At 39.6% G+C, this 22,999-nt stretch overlaps 1 protein-coding gene across 2 annotated transcripts in view; it reads left to right on the top strand.

The window, feature by feature from the left end:
• The first annotated feature begins 3,007 nt into the window (after nucleotides 1-3,007).
• The window catches only part of ncanb (neurocan b), a 136,923-nt gene continuing 116,931 nt past the window's right edge, over nucleotides 3,008-22,999 (top strand). Inside the window, exon 1 of one of the 2 annotated variants that reach the window (XM_067513803.1) lies at nucleotides 3,008-3,377. The gene's annotated coding sequence lies outside the window, so the exon portion shown is untranslated. The remainder of the gene's footprint in view (nucleotides 3,378-22,999) is intronic. The other variant, XM_067513802.1, reaches the window with a different exon arrangement.

Raw genomic sequence — 22,999 nt, 5'->3', positions numbered from 1 at the left:
TTCCAAATCCTCTCCAGGACTGCTCCCACCTAATTATTCTGTTGGGTTTCAGGGGTGGCTCGACAGTTTTTTTTAGAAGCCAGTTCACCAGGGATTAATTTCTCTCATGCTTTGCCTAATTAAGGTATTAACAAAATGTAATAAACTTTAGCCAGAGGATGCTTCCAAGCAGCACATTTCTTCTAGCTCCAGTCACCACATCAAATATGTATTTAAGCTAAGTATAATATAGTGGTAACACAAGATACACACATTTATTTGGAGCCAGAAAGCCCAGGGATCGATATAAGCTGTTTCTTTGTTTACTCTCTTGTTTGTAGTTTGATTGCCTTCTGGTCATTTTGAGTTGTTGAAAAGTAGAAAGACAAAGAGGTAAATAGTAATAAAGAAGCAGTCAGTAAGAAAGCACTGTTTCAGTAAGTAATCTTCATCATCATCTTTACCCTCATCATTATCAAAACGTGTTGCCCTTTTGTCGAGTGTGTGAAGGGAGCTCATAACTTAGCTTGGGTTTGTGGCACTGGAGTCTTTCTGGTGTGAAACCCACTGGAGAGTCTGTCTGGCTTCAGCTGTTCTTTAATGCCAAGGACAGTCTCAAGCACTCAGCCAGCATTAGTCTGATTGAAACTCTAAAATGTGCTGCTTTGAATATGATGAGGACTTCAGCTGTCCCCAAGCGCAGCAATTATACCATCCATAAATCATCTAAAAAATTAGACAAACTGGGCCAAGTGCATTTTTAAAAGTTGTGTCTTGTGTTTTTCATTTTGGCTGGCTGAGGCTTAGGAGATACAGAAGTTGTCCACCAAACGTGGGATCAGCAGGTCGATCCCCAGCTCCTCTTGTCCATATGTCAAAGGGTTTTTGGGCAAGACAGTGAACCTCAAATTGCTCCCAGTGGGTCAGGCGAGCACTGTGCGTGGCAGCTGCCATTATTGGTGTGTGTGTGTGTGTGTGGGTTGTGAATGGGTTGTAAACTGCTTTGGATAAAAGCGCTATACAGGCAGACCATTTACCATTTTTATTTTACCTTAAATCTAATTATACTCTCAATCCCATGGTTGAACTCTGTGTAGGTATATCAGTTTGGTTGGTTAAGAGAATGTATGTGCAAGCTGGTTGACTCATTGTATGGAACTCACTTTGGTTTCATGAGATAATGTGCTGCTTTTTCATTTGTTCCATCCTTTGAATGGATAACTTTCTAGTCACAAGTTCTCTTATGCCCCCAGGTGACCTCATGGTCACAGCTACTAAAAAACCTGGATATGCTTTTAACTAACTTGACTAATGTTCTCTTTTCTGCTTTTACAAAGCTTTGTATAAACTGCAGACCAAACCAAATGAAGCACTGCCACTGTGACCATAGCCAGAAGAACAGAATACATTATATCGGTTTTAAAGTTCATTTTATATGAATTGTATTTTTGCTTTTTATTTTTATAACATACTTTAAGATACTGTTCTTTTTTTTTTTAAATCACTCTGAGGGCTAGCACTTGAATACATAACACATATGCCCTTAAGTCTCGACTAGATCTCTTTATTCTTTTTTAGTGGCCCCCTGGGCCAGGACTAATACCTGTGTTAAAGCAGGCTTTAGTGCCATGGTCTGTACCGCTAAATCAGCCACCAGAAGACCTGAGGGCATCAGAACCAGCAGATAGTTTCACACACTTTCAAGGTATACCATGTCAGCATTGCACTTCTGTGTCCTATAGGACAGAAGACAGTTATATTTCTTACTGTAGATAGGTTTCATGTAGGATGTAATCTTGTCTGACAAATCTTTTACCAATACAGTAGTACTTTTGAATTAAATCAAAGATGTGATTTCCATAGCTTTTTTGCACTAGAAAGATATTTAGTTTTACTTAGTTTATATTCAATAAAAGATTTAAACATTAAGATGAGGACTTAAATTTCACTATACATTTTCAATCAGAGGCTTAAACATGGTTTGCCTGTGATAGATCCTGGTTTGTTTTCAGTGTTTATGTGAATGCTACGCTGTTAAACCACTTCAGCACTGTGGATAGCTCCTTCACTGGTGCACCACTTTTTCTCTCCCATGACCTTCACTACTACATCCCTACTCAAGTTATAAAAAGTAAACCGCTGGCATATGGCAAAGAAATGCACTGCCAATAGAAAAAAAATGCTAAACCAACAATTGTTAACGCAGGCAGCCAGAGCTATCCTTAAATTATACAACTCAGCTGAACAAAGGGGTAATCTCCCTGCACGGTGTCTCGTGGGGGATCATTATTCTTTACTCTTTATATGCGGTGGGTCGCTCACATGGCCTTTGAATGTGTAGCAGAACCACTCGTGCAAGCGCTTTTAAAATACTGTCATCACAGTCCAAATGCATTTTTTTTTACCAGGACCATAATAATTTCTCTGTTAACTGTTCTCGAGAATACAATACCTAGAAGGCAAAGTGTGGCACTCTCTATGTTCTTTTTAATGCTCAATCAGGTAAAAAACATTGATTCAACGCTTGCGGCTCAAGTCTACCAGTTATATCCTAAGCCTTTTGTGCATTAGGCTAATTGAATTTGACAGCCTAAGCAAGCTTGATTTAAGTAAATCTCAGGTTAAGGTCAAGGCAAGACAAGCTACAAGGTAACAAGGTAACTCTCTCCCTATAACTGTATTAACTTACAGTGGCCAGACACAAGCACAGTGGGGTTTTGGGGCCAAATCACGTCATTTTAACCAAACCTCTCTCCCAGCCTGCCTGAGTCATAAATTACACCAAGCCATGACGGGGGATAGCTGCGTGGGTGTTGTGTCCCGCATCATTTATCTCAAGGAACAAACAATAACACATCAGCGGGTCATCATACATACGTTTCAGAATGAAGTTTTGGTATTTGGTGGTGTGAAGGCAGGAACTTCTGCGCTTTACGTTAACCTCAGGAGAAGCAGAGGCACCCCCCCTCCTCCTCCTCTTACTCTTCCTCCGCCTCCTCCTCCAGCCTCTAGCCGCATCCCCCCTCTATCCCTCTCCTGCTATTTGAATAGAGAGCCTGCGGAGCACTCTTTTGTTCAGTAGCGCTCAGCTGCTGGAGAGGTGAGCACCACTCTGGCGGGCGCTCATCCACTCATCGCAGCCGCTGCTTCGCGCGGACACAGATCGAGACAAGAGACTGCATCTGCAGACAAAAACGACACAGTCCCCCCCGTATCTCCTTCGTTACACTGACAACGTCTACGTTTTCACCCACACTTGTGGGGCTTTTACGCGTCGTTGGATGGTTCAGCTCCCTGTCTGTGGCGCTATACCACCTGCACCGTATCAGCCCGACGCTCAAGTAAGGCTGCAGCATCGCTCTACATTCCTGTGGACCGGACCTCACTTCAACCAAAAGGTGAAGCCGGCTTGTTTTAGCAGCTTTATTTTTTTTGGGGGGGGGTCATCATAAGATTTGTTGATAAAGTCAATTTGATGTTATTTTTACTTTCACACACTAAAGAACCAGTGTTCCTGAGATTTTGTATAGTCGGTGATGAATTGGAGATGTGGGTGTCAATACTGTTCCAAGGTGGAGATCTGTCGTTATGATCAGAACTACAGATGCGCTATAATAAAGGGGAAAAAAGTCATGTCTAGCAATTGTTGTTATAAATTGTAGTCAATAGACTGTTTTAATTAAAATTGCAGGATTGACTGTTTTGAAAATGTATTTTGTCTTTTGTGACACTTTCATCCCACCAAACATAAAGGTTTTATTTTTAATTAAATCTCCCCTCTAAAGATACTTTTGGGCTGTACTAGATGATTGCATGATTTGAGAGTCCAATTATACTGCATCTCCTGACAAGTAATAAATATAGCAAATGATTGTTTTTCTTTTTCATTTATTTTTTTCCCCCGATGTAACATACAGAATGTATTGAGAAACTTAGAAGGAAATTTAATATGCTGTAGTATTTAAATCTGCGTGTTCTTCCTCCGGCAATGAAAAGCTCCTTTCTTTCCCCTGTAAGCCTTCAGGTGAGGCAGGTGGGGACAGAGGGAGCTGTTGGTGAATGTCGATAGGCAGCGCAGTCAGGGCTGTCAGCGCTGTCACAGAACCAAAGAGAGGAAACCTGAGACATTATCTTGGATGGCACTTACACTCCAAATGGGTCTCAGTTATTTCTGGAGGAAACTTTGCCATCATGCGGCAGTACCTCTAGGCTACAACCTGATCAAAGGGGAGGAGGGCCAATCTCAGCTGAGTTGCCACAGTCGTGTACTGCAACATGGGTTTTAGTGGGCTATCTGGCAATGAGGGATGTTTTTGAGGATGGAATATGTCAGATAGAGAATGGCAGCAAGAGTAGGAGAAGAGTTGCTCATGAACCCTTGGGAAATTGAACTGAGATTCAAGCAAGCAGTTTGTGAAGCAGTCTTTTGCTCTTGCTCTCTGTCAGTCTCTAATTTTTTCTTCCTCTTACTGCATGTGTCTAGTATTTCCACACATGGAAATATACACACAGTCACTTAGGCAGTTTACCTACTTGGTGTAAAAGCAGTTTTTGGCAGATTTGATCCTGCGCTCTTTTTCTCTGACAGGTGCGATTATATATTTGGCCATCTCGTGTACCTTAATGTGCAAAGCTAAGCCAGTACTATACTGCATATGCAGACAGGCTGGCTGACGGATTAGGAGCTACTGTTTCCCAGCTGATGCAAAGTGACACAACAAGGAACAGAAAACAACCAGCTTCATTTTCATTCTTTGACTGTAGATAAAAGCTTCTCTTCTTGCTGCTTGGGCAGCTATGTGTAGGCTTTTCTCTGTGTGTTTGTGTTTGTGTGTGTGTGTGGTCTTGTGTGAGTTTGTTGCTCACTTCTATTGCCAGTTCCTGAATTGTATTAGTGAACTATTCGCTCCTGTTGCAGTTACGATAGGATCTGGCTGTACATTTATCTGCTCTTTAGGTCCCTTCTGCATTTTGCTTCTTTCTGTCTCTTGCACTGTCACATGTATTTAGAAGGTTTCTGTGTTGGTCTTTCTGTCTTTTTCTTTTCTCATCGCTGCATTCTGCATTGTTCTTTGAAGAGGTGGCCCTTTCTGTGCTATTACCGTTACATTTTCTGTGTGATGAGGCATTACAATGGATGCACAATATTCCTTTAGAGGGAGGTTCACTGCTTTCTAGTGGCTGCATTCCAACTGTTGTCAAGGCCAAACACAGGTCAGAAGTGTTGTCATCGCACCTCAGGAATATGGAAGAAAAAGAAAGAAAAGAAATCAAAGCCCATGAGAGGGTGGGAGGTAACAGACTCAGAGAATGTTACAGCATTATCTGCTCTTTGCATGAGGTTGCTTTGTCACATATTTCAGTAATGTGTCTTTTCTGGCTGGCTGCGCTCAGCCTACAGCAGACACTTGTAGCAGATGACGTGAATTGGCGAGAATTCAATTTTGCACTTGAGTGGTGTCCAAGCAAGTAAATGGGAAGCTGTGAAATTCACTGAGATTTTTGCAAATGTAAGACATTAATATTGCAACAATGAAACCTTTGCTATGCTTAAAACAAACAAAGCTGCCCTGGCACAGGAGAAAACAAGGCAGAGTAGCCAAGCAACTGGAGAGGTATCAGTGGTAAAGATCTCTGGCTTGAGGTAGGCAGTTTGATTGTTGAAGTTCTCCAGGTAGAAATCCTGTAGTTTGAAGAGTGTGTTGCCATGAGTCAATTACCATTTATAACAATCTATTATAGGTTCAAAATGATTGGCTCACTGTATATCTCTCAGATGAATGTGACTGTTTGGCAGTAGAAAGGGTCAGAGGGATGTTGGATTCCTGCAGAGAGAGGCTGATTAACAAATTTACATAGCCTTGATCCAGTTAAGCGGCAAAACCACACACAGCAGTCCAAACACATTTTCAATTCTATTTGTATAAATGATCCTGATCTTGTGTGTGTCAGCTCAGCCTGTGAGCACATACTGTATGCAGTATGCACACATGACCATAGATCACATTTTCAAGTTTCAATTTCCACTTGGCAACTTTATTCACAAGGTTGTTTTGTTGGCTTAATGAAGACCATACCTTTGTTTACCAGAGGACATCAATCCGCTTGATCCTTACACTTCTGTAACCTGACACCACTGAGCAGATGTAGCAGAGCCTAAGTGGCCTACTGATAGTTTTCCCTTGGCTAATAATACAATAGTCTGACATTAGCCATATTGAACTAGCCACTGCACTTGGAGCCTAAACAAATGAGCAGCGCAGCTGGGCCATCATGGCCAATGGCAGGGCAGATAAATCCCAGGAGACACAGAAAAAAAGGTAGTTTACCACAATCCCTCCAGACACAGCTCATGAATATTAATCAAAGCGACACCCCCCACCACCACCACCATCTTCCACCTCCCATCCTCCTCCCCAGACCCAGCTCTGCACCTCTTTCCTATCAAATGTATTATTCAAAGGAAGCATTTTCCCTATTAAATAGTATAAATAAATAATGACATCTGGTAACAGTTTTTGTCTGCTGAATTAATGACAGGAGCACAGTTGAGTATATTCCGGTGATTGGAGGAAAGGGGTGTGAAGAGTGGATTTCCCTCACTGCCATCTTTCCTCTGCTGGCCTTTCCTTTGTCTCACCACCTGGTTGCTGCTCCTCCTTTGTTAAAGTCAGATGGTTTGTCAGTCGATCTGAGTTGGATTGCATTTCCATTTGACACTTCTTAAAACACCCCTGAGGACAAGCAAACTCTACATAGCTATTTATTTTATTTTACCTTTATGCTACTGTTTTCCTGTCTGAGATAATCCCTGGTAGAAGGAAAGCTCCCTGTGGGCTCTTTATGTGACTTCAGCACCGGACAGCTCCTGAAGCGTTGTCTGTTTTGTCTACCTCATAGTTTTTCTTTTCTGGTTAACACAATCTCGACAGGGCACATCTTCACACACACAGCGGATGACTGAAAGATGAAGAATATCAAGTATTCAACATTGGCACATTGTTGTACAGGCTGTATCTGTCAGACTCTGATGAGCTGGTAAACAGCGAGTGCTCAAGAGGCCTACAGATGGCCAGTGTTTCCACTCTCATGTGCTGCTATTCCCAAAGGAGGAGTGCATTTTGTTGTGTGTGAGCAAATGTTCGATTTTAATTTGTAGAGGTACAAAGGAATCCCCACAGTCTTGCATTGTATTGCCAGGCGTGAAGATTGTAACTAGGCTGAAGAAAGATGAGACAAGTGGGTAGAAGAAGAGAAAATGTAAGCCATTGTTATTGAGAGTGATTTCTGTCTTTCCCCTGTACCCCACACTGCCTGGATTCCACATACGAGGCTATTTGTGAAGGCAATGCACCAGTGTGATACTTATAAAGCTCTCCTAACTAATCAGAGATCTAGCTGTGGGGCTGCAGAAACCAATCAGGGGGATTTATGGGAAAGAATAGGAAAGTAGTATAATTAATTTCATTCATCCCTTGTGCCCTATTCGGCCGATCCATGCTTTCTATTTTCTGTGGTGGCTTTGTTCATGTATGTTGGGTTTGCATGTGTGTGACCGCAGTATTTGACTGGCTGCTATTGATATTGGTAATAATAAGACACAAAGTGACTCTTCCTCCATTGCTCTCTACATACAAATGCAGAATACCAAAAGAGCTTTGCAGTATGTGTACAATGCCTTAGTGTATCAATTCTGTAAATTACAGAGCTTCAAATAAATTGTTCGTGGTGTATTTTTTTATGATAAAAAAAAAATCACTTCAGTTTTTTTATTCCATATATTAACCAGAAAAAAATCAGGTTTCTCTAATCTTCCCATCTGTCTCCCTGTAGGCACAAAGCTGTGAATCACATTTTTCTTAAAAGTTTTCTTATTGTTGTTATATTACTGCCTTCTAATGTTTTCACATCAGTCAATTTTTATTTTTTGATAACACTGTTTTATGGAAAGCCAGAACGAGTTGGATACCGACAAATGCAGTCAAACATATATATTAATAAAACATAATGGCTGTCTGATACTGATTGACAAAGAAAAATATGGACATACAAATAGGACTTACTAAACTCAATAATCAGTAAGTAAATATAAAATATGTTATGACCACCTAACAGGCTTAAACAAAACAGGGATATGTGAGATAGACTAGTGAAATGTTTGGAGTGAACTTCGCTCTTGGCCATTGACAGCTAGGATGTTCTCTAGCCCCCTGTGAACCTGAAGACGATGTGCATAAAGTAATACTCTTTTAGTTATTTCATAATACTCCCAAAAGATTTGTGGTGCAGTCAACCTAAGCCCTCTGCTGCTCCCAATTAGCTTAAGAAATTGAATTTCCACTATCATGAACATAGAAACATTTTTAATAAGTTACAGACCCATCATAAAGAACTGATGATAATCTTTGTTTTTTGTTGTCAAGATGCTTCTAATCTTTTAGAAGGTAATTCCCTCCTACTCCCTTCATTAAAAAAGCTGAACTTGGTGTCTGAAGTATGTGTGTCTAAAGTTTTAATTCTGAGTGGACTTAGATATCATCTAAAATTATTTTCAAAACAATTCAGGCATTTAAAATTTTCCAAAACACTGTTATTACAGTGTTATTCCAAACACACACATATAGAATATAATTGGTATTATACATTAGCCAAAACAGGACTCTATTATTAAGCTTTTTTCTAGTTCAAGTGTATGCCATCTCTTTTTTTCAATGTTAAAATCAACAGAAATGTGGACTTACATTACAGCATCATTGTAATTATCATTGTTATCTTTGTATCCTCTGTAAATTCCCCATAGTAATGGCACATGTTAAAGGAGTGTTTATACCAGTTGCTTCTGGCTCGTGGCTGCATAATTACTGAGCCAGAAGGCAAGACATGGGACTCTGCAGGGGAATGGGAGCTGTCAGACAGGATGAACTGAACTTTGTTTAGTTGCTGCTTTAATTGGGCTCAGACAGACTGCTTAATTGAATTCCAGTGATTTTAGTGCTGGCTTTACCCATTCTGTTTAATGAACTTTTTTGTTTAACACTGACAGAGCTGAACCAACAGATCAAGGAAAATGTAAGGACACTTTTGATGAAAGACTTGTCATTGACATGTCATCAGAGTTCTGTCAACCAGAAACTTGGCCAGTCAACCTGAAACACAAATAACGAAGAGAGATGAAAGTCCCCCAATGTTCAGTGTTTAGAAATTTACCTCACCTCAAAGTCTCATTTTAAGTCCCATCACATAATTGTGATAGAGTGGCAGGTTTGATAAATCTTATGTTAGGAAATGTAAAATATGTGTCTGAGTGAAATAAAATAGTTATAAACTTTGAAAATGCAAAGCTGCTGGTATGCATTTGGAAATAAGTTCACTAGAAGATTTTAGGCATGGTTTTAGCAAGACTTAAAACACGACAGATGTGAGACATAAAATATTTCCCCTGTTGGCTCTCCAGACTGCTGTTGGTGAAAATGTAATGTATCATGGAAGCTCCTTGCTAGATAGGTTGGTACAGTACACACACAGTGGCAACCTTTTGAAGCTAAGCATTTGTTTATGACAGGGATGTGGCCGTGGGCTTTTTCTATGTCTGCTCTTGTGATTGTGCTGGTTTGTCTCCTGACTACTGAACAAGGTCAATGACAGAAGCAGTGAAAGCAGCTTAGACATATACACAGCAGAAGAGGGAGAGCACATGGACAGTGATAAACTCAGCAGTCAGCTTGGTGAAAAATGTGTGTGTGAAATTTCATCTGTAATACCAGTATTTAGACATTTAAAAGTAGACATGTCAACTTCATGATTGTGGCAAAAAACAAGTGAAGGGATCACCAGTTTCAGTAGGCTTCAATATGTCTACAAAGTGTCTTTTGGGACATAAATCAGTCTAATGTTGCCATTCATAGAGCCACAGTGTTAGTTTTTTTCACTACATAAAATGATTAAAATACATTCAAAACTACGTCTTCCATGCAGCTAAACTGTCAGTGGAGAATCTGACTAGTGATAGACAGATAGAGATACAGCAGCTGGCTGACTTGCAGTCCTGACAAGGGTGATGCAGTCAATTGTGTCCAACCATGCTAGAGTTGGATATTGTATTGCGTTAGCTTACAGGTAACATTTAATGTTAGACCTCACTGTCTTTCTATCTGTCTGTTTCTCTCTATCGCTGTATTTTTCCAATAAGCAGACGTAAAATTATTAAGGTTTACCAGGTCTCAACACATTTTGATACCAATATTTCCTGTTTTCCACGCTGCGTCTGGGCGCTAAATGAAAACACTATCAACTTGATTTTATCAGGAATTTGTAAGTCTCATAGCAGGTCTGCTGTCAGTAATAGGATTGCTAATGCTGCACCAGAGTGGTTATGACATGGAACTATGGAGTGTGCTTCCTTCAAACCTCAAATGTATTAGAGTCGGTGGCACAAGTGGGGCCGGGGATGTGCAGGTGTGTGCATGTGTGTGGAGGAGAGGCCTTAAAGGCTTAACATTTTACAATTTTACAGGTCTATGCCTAATATAGGGCTTAGTCATTAAGGGACAAACAATTTTTGAGTAGAAGGGGCATTTATCTTGCCAATGTTTCTCGCATTGTTTAAAAGACAATTAAATTTTAAGTGCATTTTGTCAACATAAAGCAAAGTATAAAGACCATTACTGGTTGCTTTTCAGACGGGATCCAAGTCAGCCATCTACTTGCCTGACATGATACCAGGGTCACATGTTTTAATGTACAGGGCTGTTTAACAATCACTATTTGTGGTAGAAGCTCTTTAGAAAATTCCCTTCTGAGGTTAGAGAATAGCATTTCATTTCTGTTGTTGCAAATTTGAAATGAACTCTGGTGGTTACCAGCTCTGTTTGTGTAATTAACTGTCATACTACAAAATTAATAGAGAAGAAAATATAGCGTGGAAAATGTAGAAAATGAAGAGATACTGCGGCAGTCACTCAGTCTTTAGTCAGGCAAGGATGATATTAATCATCTCTGTGTGTGTTTGTACGTGTGTATGTGTGGGTATTCCTTTGTTTCTGTATGTGTGCCTTTGCAACACTAACATCTGCTTTCTCCTGGATGGGTCCTCCCTGCGTCCTTGTTGTGTCTCTCGTTTTTTCACAAGGAGGAAGCACAATGAAATACTTTATGTCTCCTTGAGCCTCCTCTTTTCACTTTCTCCTGGCTTTTTCCCTCCGCTGTAATTAACGTGTCTGTCTGTCTTTTCTGTCTTTCCTGATAATTACCCTTGGTGAGTAGTGCTGGAGCCCCCCAGTTTGCTCCTGGACCTCTTTGATAAATTTGGCAACTGCTACCAGAATTGTTGCTAGGGCACCTCTAGTGAATGTGTTTGCGACTTGGCTTGTATGTGCGTGTGCGTGTGATAGAGAGGTTTGTCCAAGAGCATTGCTACCCCAAGTGTCTCTGTGCTCTGTGCTCAGATTGATTTGGGACTTCTCTCTGTGATGGATCGTTCTTTGCACTGGACTAGTAGCTGAGCTGTTGATCACTGCCTACTGTCTTTTAGTGTGTATTGGTTCCAGCAGCTGCACTGAGACCTGTGGGTGACTTTGTGTGTGTTTTGTTTGTGTGTGTGCATGTTCATTAATAAACACTCATTGTTTTAGTCAGACTCTCCTTATTTACTCACTCACTCAGTTACATTCGTGTCCCATTGGCTTAGTGGAGAGTGGCAGAGAAAATAGAACAGTAACATGCGTCTGTAGTAAAGTGTAGTAATATGCCTCTGTCTGCCGATGTTGTTACCTTGTTACTTTGTACATGCTGGGACGTGTGCTCTTTTAATGCTTAACTGCCTGCTTGATAGCTGGTTTTGTCACCAACCATGCAAATATGCTAACCCTCCCTCAAGCTCCAAATGCATAACGTGCACACAGAGAAAACCACAAGGATTTCACAGCATAAAAGACGGCACCTTAGGCGTTTGAGGCCGAGCCCTAATTGGGCCTCGTTTTAGCTTGACCTTCATTGTTTTGACAGAGAGTGGATCAGAATGAGACACTTCAAAGCTGAGGTTGTTTCATCCCTTGTTCTTTCCAGTCCTCTTCTCTCCCCTTCTCTCCATGTCAAACCACCACGCTCAACAGTAAAGGAGGCATGTTAGAGCAGCCATTAGCTGCCTTCAGAAGGGTCAAAGCTCTCTAAAACAGTGGAGAGGATGTTATCGCACTCGCCTCAGCGGGTCAGTGGGTAGGTTAGTTTGTGTGTGTGTGTGTGTGTGTGTTTGGGCTTGAATATACAGTAAATGTGGGCTTTGTTTGTCTTGGCTGTGGCAGCTCAAGACAAGCACCCGAGAATGGTCCAAATAGCAAGTCATCTCTACAGTGCGTGATGTGATTTACCACTGAGCTATTAGCAGTCAAGCTGTGTGTGTGCTTCAGGTGCTGTAAGAGTGAATGGAGAAACAAATACTTCCCGTTGCACTTCACACTGATTTTAAAAGCTCCCTTTTGATTTATTAGGAAAACATTTTTTTAGATCACCCACCTCACTACGCTGCTTTAGAACCTATAGACACAGAATTTGCACACTCACTCACAAGCTTAGTGCTGAGGTTAGCAGGAGAGCAATTTGGAGTTGCCTATGGAGACTCACAGTGGATCACTGCTGGTGCTTTTAGCTGCTGTGCTGTGTTTGTATGTATTTATGTGTAGCTTAAGTGTCAGAAACATCATTAAAGCTCAACATGAGGAAATCACCTATTCAGGCCTACCTCTTCTATTTCCATTCTCTCTCTGAATGTAACGCACCAAGGTCACAATTGAACTTTGGCGTGCTTAAGAGCCCAATCACGCTTGTTGATTGCATTGTTTATTCTTAATCAAGATCTCAGACAGGACAGCTCCTTCAAGAACACATCACCGCACACCGTGGCAATCACAGCGTTTGTCATTTCTTATTTATTACTACAAACAGCCTTAATTGTCGGCGGTTTATACCCCTACCACACTGCGGCTGCTGCTGCCTTTAAACACGCTGCTCAACATTAACAGCACTTTTTTAAAATGCACACGGAAATTTGCCTTTTAAATTAATCCTCAAGATTGTGATTTGACTGCAATTTGGGCTGTAGTAAATGGTGTTTTTTTAGATGGATTTCACTCTGGTTCAATCTGTCCCCTGACCTGGCTGGATTTATGTCTGGACTGAGCGTTATTTAAACTTCCCACCTGTGTGCCATCGAGCAGAGGTGTTTGTCTAAATGGCTCTTGCATTTACCTAAAGGCAGGAGCTCAGGCAGCTCATCTTGTCACAACCACTGATCTGAGTGCCTGTTCCCCAGGCTCCCTGTGGCATCTGCTCTTTGCATCGGCCGGCAGATAAATGAGGTGTTTGCTTTTCTTTGGCAGAGTTTTACCTTTTAGAAGGTCAGCAAGGGTGGCTGCACTGGGGAAAGTTAGCTCTGTTTATGTATCTTACCACTCAGCTCTTTAAAGGACCAGTAGTTTTGAATGTGTTAGCCCCTTAACCACAAATCATGTGTGCTTTAGGTTACTGTCAGACATTTGCCAAAGCTGGCTGTTTGGAACTGTTGTTCAGATGTTTTTTCCTACTACCCACATCAACCAGGTTCACTTCTGTACAGGACATAAACATTGTTTGACAGCTGTAATTTACTAGAGTGTCCAATTTGTCAAACAATGCAACATGAAAATTCAGCATAGAAACCTTAGTGGAAGGTTTCTTTTGGTTCTACAATGGCTTTCAGTTCAAACTACCAAAATTACAGTCTTGTCCATTTTGGAAGACCCTTGGATAGTCTCTCCTCCATCCTTAGCTTTCTATTACCGTTTATTCATTTTAACACCTTGTACTTTAGCTTGCAATTCTCACATTTCAGATGCAAAATCTTATTTGGACTAATTTCTAAGCAAACATTTTCAATGGTTTCAAAATGGTGAATACAGAGAATCATGTTCATTCACATTCAGGGTGAATTAAACATTTCTGACCCTCATATTACTTTAGTCATAAAGCTTCTACTATCGCTGTAGACCAGTGTGGTATTTAATATGTGTCTCAGTTACATATCAGTATAGAAGCAGATATGCAATGGGAAATTTTAGAGTTCGCAATGGATTTGGTGCTATTTTGGTGCATGTTATAAAAACCACAGATTGCTTTATTTGAACTTTCTTGTTCTAATCAATATAATGCGATTTCAGTGCAAATTTCTGAAGCCGATACTTTTAAACTATTAATCTTTAATAGCTATTTTAGACACTGTGGCCATTATTTGACCTTATGCTGTATAGTAGACAGGGAATAACATTCATCAAAGATCTCCTGCTGGACTTGTCAGGGAAAGATTTGACAGGATATAATTTATGAAATACTAAACTACAAAAGCATTTGGTGGTTGAGCGAAATCTATACTCATGATAGTACAACCTGGATAAAGCCTGTTTCGACCCGGAATCAAGCTCACTTTTGTTTAGAGGAATACAAGCCTTTGTCAGCATGTCTTCCTCAATAAACAAATATTTAATATTCTTTTAGTTTTCTGTGCTACACCAACCCTCTACTCATCCATTTATCCACAGCTTCATATTCTCCTCCCTTTTCTGTTTCTTTCAATTAAACCTTCCAGCTGATCAATTACTTAACAAAACTCCCTCCCGGCCCCTCGTCACTCTGCTCAGCCTCTGCATGAAAGTAAGTTTAGAATCAGTGCCAGATGTTTGTTTTTCTTGTCTCAGTAAACATTGGTTGATAAGTTAAATTAGCTTTGCAGACGTCACCTCCTTCAGAGAGAAGGCACAGTGCAGGAACAACAGTGTAACTGAAGAGGTCCAGTAATAAAAACAATGACACACTGCTGTTGTTGTGTATAACAATGCCCAGTACTTTTTATGCTTCAGTGTCCATTGTGGCCCATTCTGTGGCCTTACTTCAGTTTTTTCTTCCTTAGGTAACATCTAAATCTCTCAAGATCTAGTCTTGGCTTTGTAGCTGGTTTCCATTGTAACTCATGATGTTGAAGTAGCCTAGGCTTTCATGTTAGTTGTCATTAATTATACAGTACCTACAGAAATAATGATTGTGTAAGGAGTTTGCAGCACTAACATGGGAATTCTGTGCTTTTGTCTCACTGTTTCTTTTTTGTTCATTTGTTTGAGTCTCCACCACGAGGGAGTAATTTTTCCTGAGTCTGAAACATCACATTAGCAAAGTGTTACTAACAAGGCTTTTATTTCTCACAAATGTCTCATGTGCATAGTTTATGAACCACAGTAATACAATGTATGAACAGTACACCCGTTTTCAAAAATCTCAAATTCAGTGATGCCATGTCATGTGTCAAGACAGTGACCTGTTCTATCATCTTTTATACACTGCACTGCAACACTTTACACCACCTTTCACAACCTTTTCACAATCTATGTCTTCCTTGCCCCACAGCATGGCTACTCTTTCTTTTTCTTTAGTCAGGCTGGTAGCAGGTGTATTTCTGTAGGGTTGTAGCTGTCAGAATGGATGAAGAGAATCATATTTTTTTTAGGAAGAAAATGTCTTTTTAATAAAGACAAAATTTGACAGATAAAAGATGTTACCTGGCAAGTTGTATTTAGGGATTTAGAGAAATATCAAGTGGAGTAATACTCAAAAGAGACCAGGGCAGTGCTCTAAATTCATCTTATATGCTTTTTATAGTATGTGCTAAAGCAATACTTTGTCTCCCGAGGTGTATGGGTACTGCCATGCTGGGAATTACTAGGTTGAAATTAGGTGACATTTCTGTATAAAGATCCAGCCAATAGCCAGGTAACTTAGCTTAGCACCTCGACTGGAAGCTAAAAATCTCCTGGCTGTAGCATCGTACCTTACACTCTCATACACAACAACAAAAACACAAAAGCCTGGTAATAAAACTACTGAAGGGTGGATAAAATGACCTGTAGCAAAAACAGCTCACATGGTAAATTCGGCATGTTTCCAGACTGCTCTGCCGCTAAGTTTCTTTTCATCCCAACTATTTATTCAAATATTTTCACTTACAACTTGCTATTTTTCTTGACCAAGCTGCTGTCACTGAAGCTCAATAGTTCCCGTAGACATTATAGTACCAAAGCCTTGCAAGAATCAGAATGCCAAAATACATATGAAAAGTCTGCAAAGAGTGTGTCATTGACAAGAAACTGGAAAAATGTATGGAATGTAATGATTAATGAAAACTGCATTGTTGTGGAAATGTCTATAATACTGAATTAATCAAAAGCATTAACTGTGAAGCTGAAATTAGGAATAAAAGCCTGTGTTTATTGGGTATTATCTGGTGAACTGGATACATGGGTTTTTGTAAAGTAGATTGTTTGAGGAAAATGCTCAGGGCAAGAAAGTGAAAAGGCATATCGCACACTCCTGTTGACATTGCCTCTCCTTCCATTTTTGTTTTCAAAATTGTGACACTGTGACGTGTCAGAATGCTCTGTCTGTCTCGCTGTCAAGTTCTATGGTGTTTAAATACATTGGCAGTGGATTTTGACGCCTTTTTTCTCAAGTTATTGTGTGTTAAGAGTCTTCAGAAATCATTGAACTAGAACTGCCATTAGGGTCACATTACCCCAACCAGAGACCTTAAAATAGGACCCATTTTTCTGAATTTATTTGTTTTTATTATTATTTTTTTTTATTTATTCAGTGCATCCACTACTCCTTCGGGTTTTACTACTCCCTCATTACCTTCAGACAATTTCCTGTCAAGATTAACCAAATAGTGAGGTAGTACATTTGGGCAGAGAGAAAAAAATAATACATTAAAAAGAAAAGAAATTCATGAATTTGTTTAATTGCAAATTCAAAAGCAGAGTTTGCCACCGAACCTAAAAGTTTTGTATTTTTTAATAGTCAATCATCAGATTTGACTAAATTTTTTCATGGACATTTTTAAAGAACTAATTGAACATTAAAATCGACTGTGCCCCTGGGTACCAGGGAATGTAGAGATGAGAGGTAGCTATTGCTTGAACAGTTGGCTGCACTGACCAGACAACATCAATTAGAGCTTAATGGCCATCAGTGGTTGACCAGTTATGAGCACAGGGAGAAAGACGGAGCAGACTGCACTGATAAAGACACATTCACAGATATTACCCCCATTATTTAACCCTTCATAGCTGGTGAAATCTAAAAAAAAAATGATTGTTATGTTTTGTTGGTTCTTTTTTTTTGCTGGAGTTAATTACAGACCATGTTTGTAATTTGGCTCAGTTGACGTGATGGGACCTATTATTTGCTGAATGACTCCTGTGTCAGTCTCACAGATCATGCCTGTGAAGTCACACTACAGTGGTAATGCATGAGGACAGCTGAGAGCCTGTGTCTGTGTGTGGTTGTGATGAGATGTGTAATTAGCCAAAGCAGCCTGACAAGGTGCTGCAGGTGCATGAGGGATGAAGGGAAATGAGCCAGAAGAGAGGTCAGGGGAGAGGAGAGGAGAGGAGGAGTTAAGCCCATAAAATTCAAGGTTGATCCAGTTTTATGCAATCATTAAATTATATTTTATTGCTCTATCTCAATGACAGACCTATATTTGATGTCTCTCTCTTAATATACACTATACTCTCTTTCCATTTGGGGGATTCAGGGTATTTTGCATTATGTCTGGAAGCAGAGCTGTGAGGACTGGTGGAGCATTGAGGATAAATATCAAGCAGCGTGCAAGGCTATGGTATGAATCAGCCGGTTGTTTTCATTGCCAAGTGTCCAGGTGGATAAGGTGGAGGTTAACATCACCGATGAGGGTAATTAATTGCTCCAATTTAGTCATTAAGTGTTGATTTGGAACCGAAAGCTGACACCTGCAGGGTCTCTGCGAGAGTCACAAAGAGACAGAAAGGGGAGAAATAAGAGAGAGGAAGTGATGGAAGGCATGAAACCATTGACTGTGTCATTTCGAACTGTACATAATCTAACAAAACAAGTTACTGTAGAAGTAGTTACTTTAGGAAAGCAACACAGATTCATGATGTAGCTCATTATGGGGTTGTGTGTGTGTGTGTGTGTGTGTGTGTGTTTAGGATTAGGTTTAGTTTAGGGTTAAAGTAAAGATATTCATCATTAAAATTCCTAACAAGAATAGAAACATAAACTTGCGTGAGGGTGTGTGTGCACGAACAGCCTAAGAAGGAAATCCTGACTGCCCCTTGACAGTCTATTTTTGTCAGTGTTCCCATAGAGAGGCAGGAATACCAGGGAATTACATATTGATAGAAAAAGAGATGAGAAAAAAGAGCAATGGACTAATGTGAATAAAGGAATTGATCAATTAAAAAGAAAAATAACAGCAAAAACTAGTACAGCATATGAACAAGATGAAATAGGGACAGTTTGTCCCTTGAGTTCCAGTCATAAAATATAAAAGATTATTTTGTGCATATTAAATTTTCTGCATAGTAAACACTGAAGAAAAAATTATCTTATATCCTTAGTAATCATGTTTTCTTATATTATTATAATTATTATTTACTAGAACACTATGCAATGTCATATATGTCTTTATCATTATAATCTATAGTCTAGAAAGGCTGTGCCACAAAACCTCTTGGGGATGTTAATTATAAGGTATGGAAAGTGTGCGGCTAAAGGATTTTAGATCCGGCCTTCTACCCAAAGTCAACATTTGTTTCTTTTATCAGTCACTACAATCTCACATCATTAACCAGGTGTTAGCCAACCAGAATTTAAATGCTGTTTGGTCAGTTGGTCCAGATTGAAATATCCCATCAACTTCTAGATGGATTTCTATGAAATTCTGTCGATGCATCAGTGGTGTCTGAAGGATAGGTCCCATTAAACTTGCTAATTACTTGTCATCTCAATTAAATTTTTCTCCATCCTAGAAAAATTGGCACAGACATTGGTATGTTATCCCCTAGCTTTTCCTCAAGTGCCACCATGTTGTTGACATGGTGTTTGAATGAAATGTGTCGAGAGGTTGTGTCCATATTTTTTTATTTTTCTATTTAGCAGAAAGTTTGACAGTAATGCAGGTTGGCCTTTCCAAAATGTCTCTATTCCAACGTCATTTTGGGGTAGTAGTCCTGCAAAATATCTGCAATATGCTCAAAACAGGTTTATTCTCAGGTTTATTCAGTGTATAGAAGACATTGATTTAAACATCAGTTTAACTCTGGATGCCCTGTTCTTACATAAGTGATCCACTAAAATTTACATTATGAGTTTATAATGAGTTTAGGCCTGAATAACATAATAACCCATTCCTCTGTCTGTGGCTGATGACATTCCTTGCAACTGCACAAAAAATCTACAAAACCCATTTCAAGAAAAGTTGGGACTTTTTCGAAGCTGCAGTAAAACTATAAATTTTGATTTGCTCATTTGCTTTAACGGTTGTCGGACAAACGTAAAAAGAAATGATTTTCAGTGTTTTGATGACAAAGTTAACTTTATTTTATGGATAGAAACAAACTTAGAGTTTATGCTTACAGAACACAAAAAGGAAAAGGGGTTAACATAAGAATAAAAAGTTTATAAAATATTTCTTTAAATCCGAAATTAGCAGAGTCATTAACAGGTAGCAGGGGGTTATATGAGCATCCATTAAGGGTACAAACTTTGCTATCTATCTATCTATCTATCTATCTATCTATCTATAGTATATGATCTAGTTAACCACCATGACAGTTCTCCGTTATCTCAGATTCTCAGATAAGTCATTCCAGCTTTCTAATCTTCTTCTCAAGTAGGGCTGAAAAACTGACATAACTGGATAACCCATATAAAGGACTAGAACATCCAGGATTACTCATTTGATCCTGTACGTGTAAAGCAACAGGCCCTGGCCTTGACTTCATTGCTTCCTCTTTCTGTCTTGTACACCTTAACCTGCTCTCATTTTCTTCACATGCATCATAAAGCCTGTGTTTCTTCTTGTGTGCCAGTGCTGAGTAATTACTGTACAGGCTGAATGAGGTTACATTAGCACACCGACACTCTTTCTCTCTGATATTTAAATGAGGCTTTGCATAATTTTTTGCCATCACTTCAGTGGTGTTTGTGTGCATGTACTATAGGTGTTTATATGTGTGCACATGTGGCTTCTAATCTCTTAGTTAGAAAGACATTAACATCAGTTGTGTGAGAAATTAGAAGAGGGGCTGATTAATTCCTGGCAGAAAGGAATTAAAGAGCATTTCCCTGCCATCATCTTTGTAGTGGGACCAGGATTTACCTGCAGTGTGATTGAAGGTGGCTGCTCTGCGCTGCCACCTTCATTAATAATCACAAGCCTTCAGGAAGATTCATGCTGCCATGAGCCAGTCAGTTCAAAACACTTAGCCATTACACATGACACTGAGGGCTTGATGTACTGTATGATGGCTAATAGCTCTGTACTCTAGTTTTAGACATGAAAAACAATTTTTCAAAAGATGAATTAAATATGGGTGACTGCACAATTAAAACAGATTTCTTTTTATTTGTGTGATTTATATAGTTAAGAATTAATGACTCAGGAACTGCCTCTGGGACGTGTGTGTGTGTTGGTGTGTGTTCAAAAGGTGTGAAGTGTGAAAAACCAATGCTGTTGAATCCTAAACAAGAAAGAGCATTTCTGAGTGAATTGTCTTAGTTCTGTGATGTTGAAGTCACTCTCATTTAATAAACTCAGAGTAAATCTTTCATTTTTCTCTACTGCACATGTGAAATATAATAAACGTGATCAAAGGCTACTAACACTGTTCTTCTCTGTAAAGCAGGTTAATTTGCTTCCAATAAAGCAGCAGTAAAAACTAAATCACTTTATTACTTTACATTCAGGCTGAAGCGCCTTCATTTTTTTCTTGACTGTTGCTCTAAAGATGGATTCAGCAGAGAGGAATAAGCACTTTATGGCTGACTCTAATTTTCCCTGGTCAAGTGTTTGGCTGCAGGTACTAATCTGTTTCATTACATTAACTCAGATGATAAGACCACTTGGGAGATATGCAAAGAGAAACATTTAGTTGATGCAGCACTGGGTCATGATCAGCAGTTCCCAAAACTATTCCTTTGCTGGACACACAGTCATAAAACAACATAATTAAGTTGCAATTTATTTGTCTTTGTAAACTAGTTTTAAATTCAGTAGAAACCCATTATAAATTTAAACAAAGACAACAACAAAGTTGTGTTGCAACTGACTGCCTGTTGTTCACATAAATAGATACCATATGCTATATCAGGGCATATTAAACCTTTTCCTGTGTATATGTTGCAGAGAAGCCATTTGGGATTTAAAAGCTGTCAATTACTCCTATGTACAGTGATAGAGCTGAGCTGATCAAAGTTCTCCGTGATGTAGTCTGGCTTCTTTGTTCCTGTCACAGGGGATGGGGGGTGGGGTGGATGCTGGGCTACATCTGTTTCACACTGGAAGGGTTTCTTACCGCACACAGATACACAGATCAGAAGGTTACCACAAAGTGAATGCACCTGGCTGTACAGAGAGGTTCATGAACATGAGAATGTCCCACGATTTATCACAGCACACATCTGTCACAGCTGTCCATGCATGCAGGTGCATGTAAGGCTTCAAACTGTGTAAAACTGACATCATGCATTCTCCCAGCACTCTCCCAGAGAGACCTGCCAGCTTAGAGAGAGCCGATCACCGTGCCTGAGATTGATCCTGAGTTTTGCTGCTAATTATTATACTGTCTGTTAAAATCCAATTATCAGGCAGTCTGTGTAGCTTACAATATTGGGGCGGCGACAAGGGTAGGGAAGAGGAAGGGAGGATTGGGAGAGAAGAGAGAGATATAAAGATGTCTGGCTGTGAGATATGGGGAAAAAACCTCAGTGCAACACGGTTAGAAACACTTGTTTACTTTGAACATGGTCTACAGTTTTGGGATGCTTCTAGTCAACAGATAAAGGCAGAAGCTTAAAAGAATAGCTGAGTGTTTTGGGAAATAAACTTGTTCGCTTTCTGGGAGAGAGGTAGATGAGAAATTTGATACAACTCTGATGTTTGTCTATTAAATACAAGGCTAAAACCAAAATCCTTTTAGAATGCTTAACAAGTCTGAAACAGAGAGAACAGCTAGCCAAGCTCTTTTCCAAACGTAATCAAATCTAACCGCTAATTCCTCTAAAGCTCCCTAATTAACATTTTTACATGTTCTAAATATTAAATTAACAAGATATAAAAAAAATACATCCCCAATTGCAAAGAAGTTGGAAAGATGTGTAAAATGTAAATAAAAACAAAATGCAATTATTTGCACTCATCAACCTATATTTTATTTGCAATAGAACATAAACAACATATCAAATGCTAAAACAGACATGGAAAATATAAGCTCATTTTGAATTTTAAGCCAGCAACACACTCAAAAAAGTGGGAACAGGGTGATGTTTACCATCGTGTAGCATCCCGACTTCTTTTAACAACTGTCTGTAAACATCTGGGAAGTGAAGACAGCATTTGCTGGAGTTTTAGGAGAAGAATGTTGTCCATTCTTGTCTGGCGCAGGATTCTGTGCCAAATGTTTTCCTTTGGTGAAAGGTCTGGACTCTTGACTCTTCTCCTGCAAAGCCATACTGGTGTGATTGATGCAGTATGTGGTTTAGCATTGTCTTGCTGAAATAAGCAAGGTCTTCTCTGAAAAAGACATTGTCTGGATGGGAGCATATGTTGCTCTAAAACCTCTATGTACTTTTCAGCACTGATGGTGTCTTTCCAGATGTGTAAGCTGCCCATGCCATGGGCACTAATGCACCCCCTTACCATCAGAGATGGAGGCTTTTGAACCACTGATAAAAGGCTGGGTGATCCCGCTTCTCACAGGACACAATGTCCATGGTTTCCAAAAAGAAATACAATTTTTGATTCATCTGACCACAGAACAGTTTTCCATTTTGCCTCAGACCATTTTAAATGAGCTTTGGCCCAGAGAACACTGCAGCGTTTCTGGATCGTGTTCACATATTCTTCTTTAAATGATACAGCTTTAACTAACATTTGTGGATTGCACAGTGAACTGTGTTCACA

The sequence above is a fragment of the Channa argus genome, chromosome 8, assembly GCF_033026475.1.
Source record: "Channa argus isolate prfri chromosome 8, Channa argus male v1.0, whole genome shotgun sequence".
Classification (NCBI taxonomy): Eukaryota; Metazoa; Chordata; class Actinopteri; order Anabantiformes; family Channidae; genus Channa; species Channa argus.
Note: the sequence above shows the minus strand (reverse complement) of the source record. Positions and strands in the feature narration are given on the sequence as shown.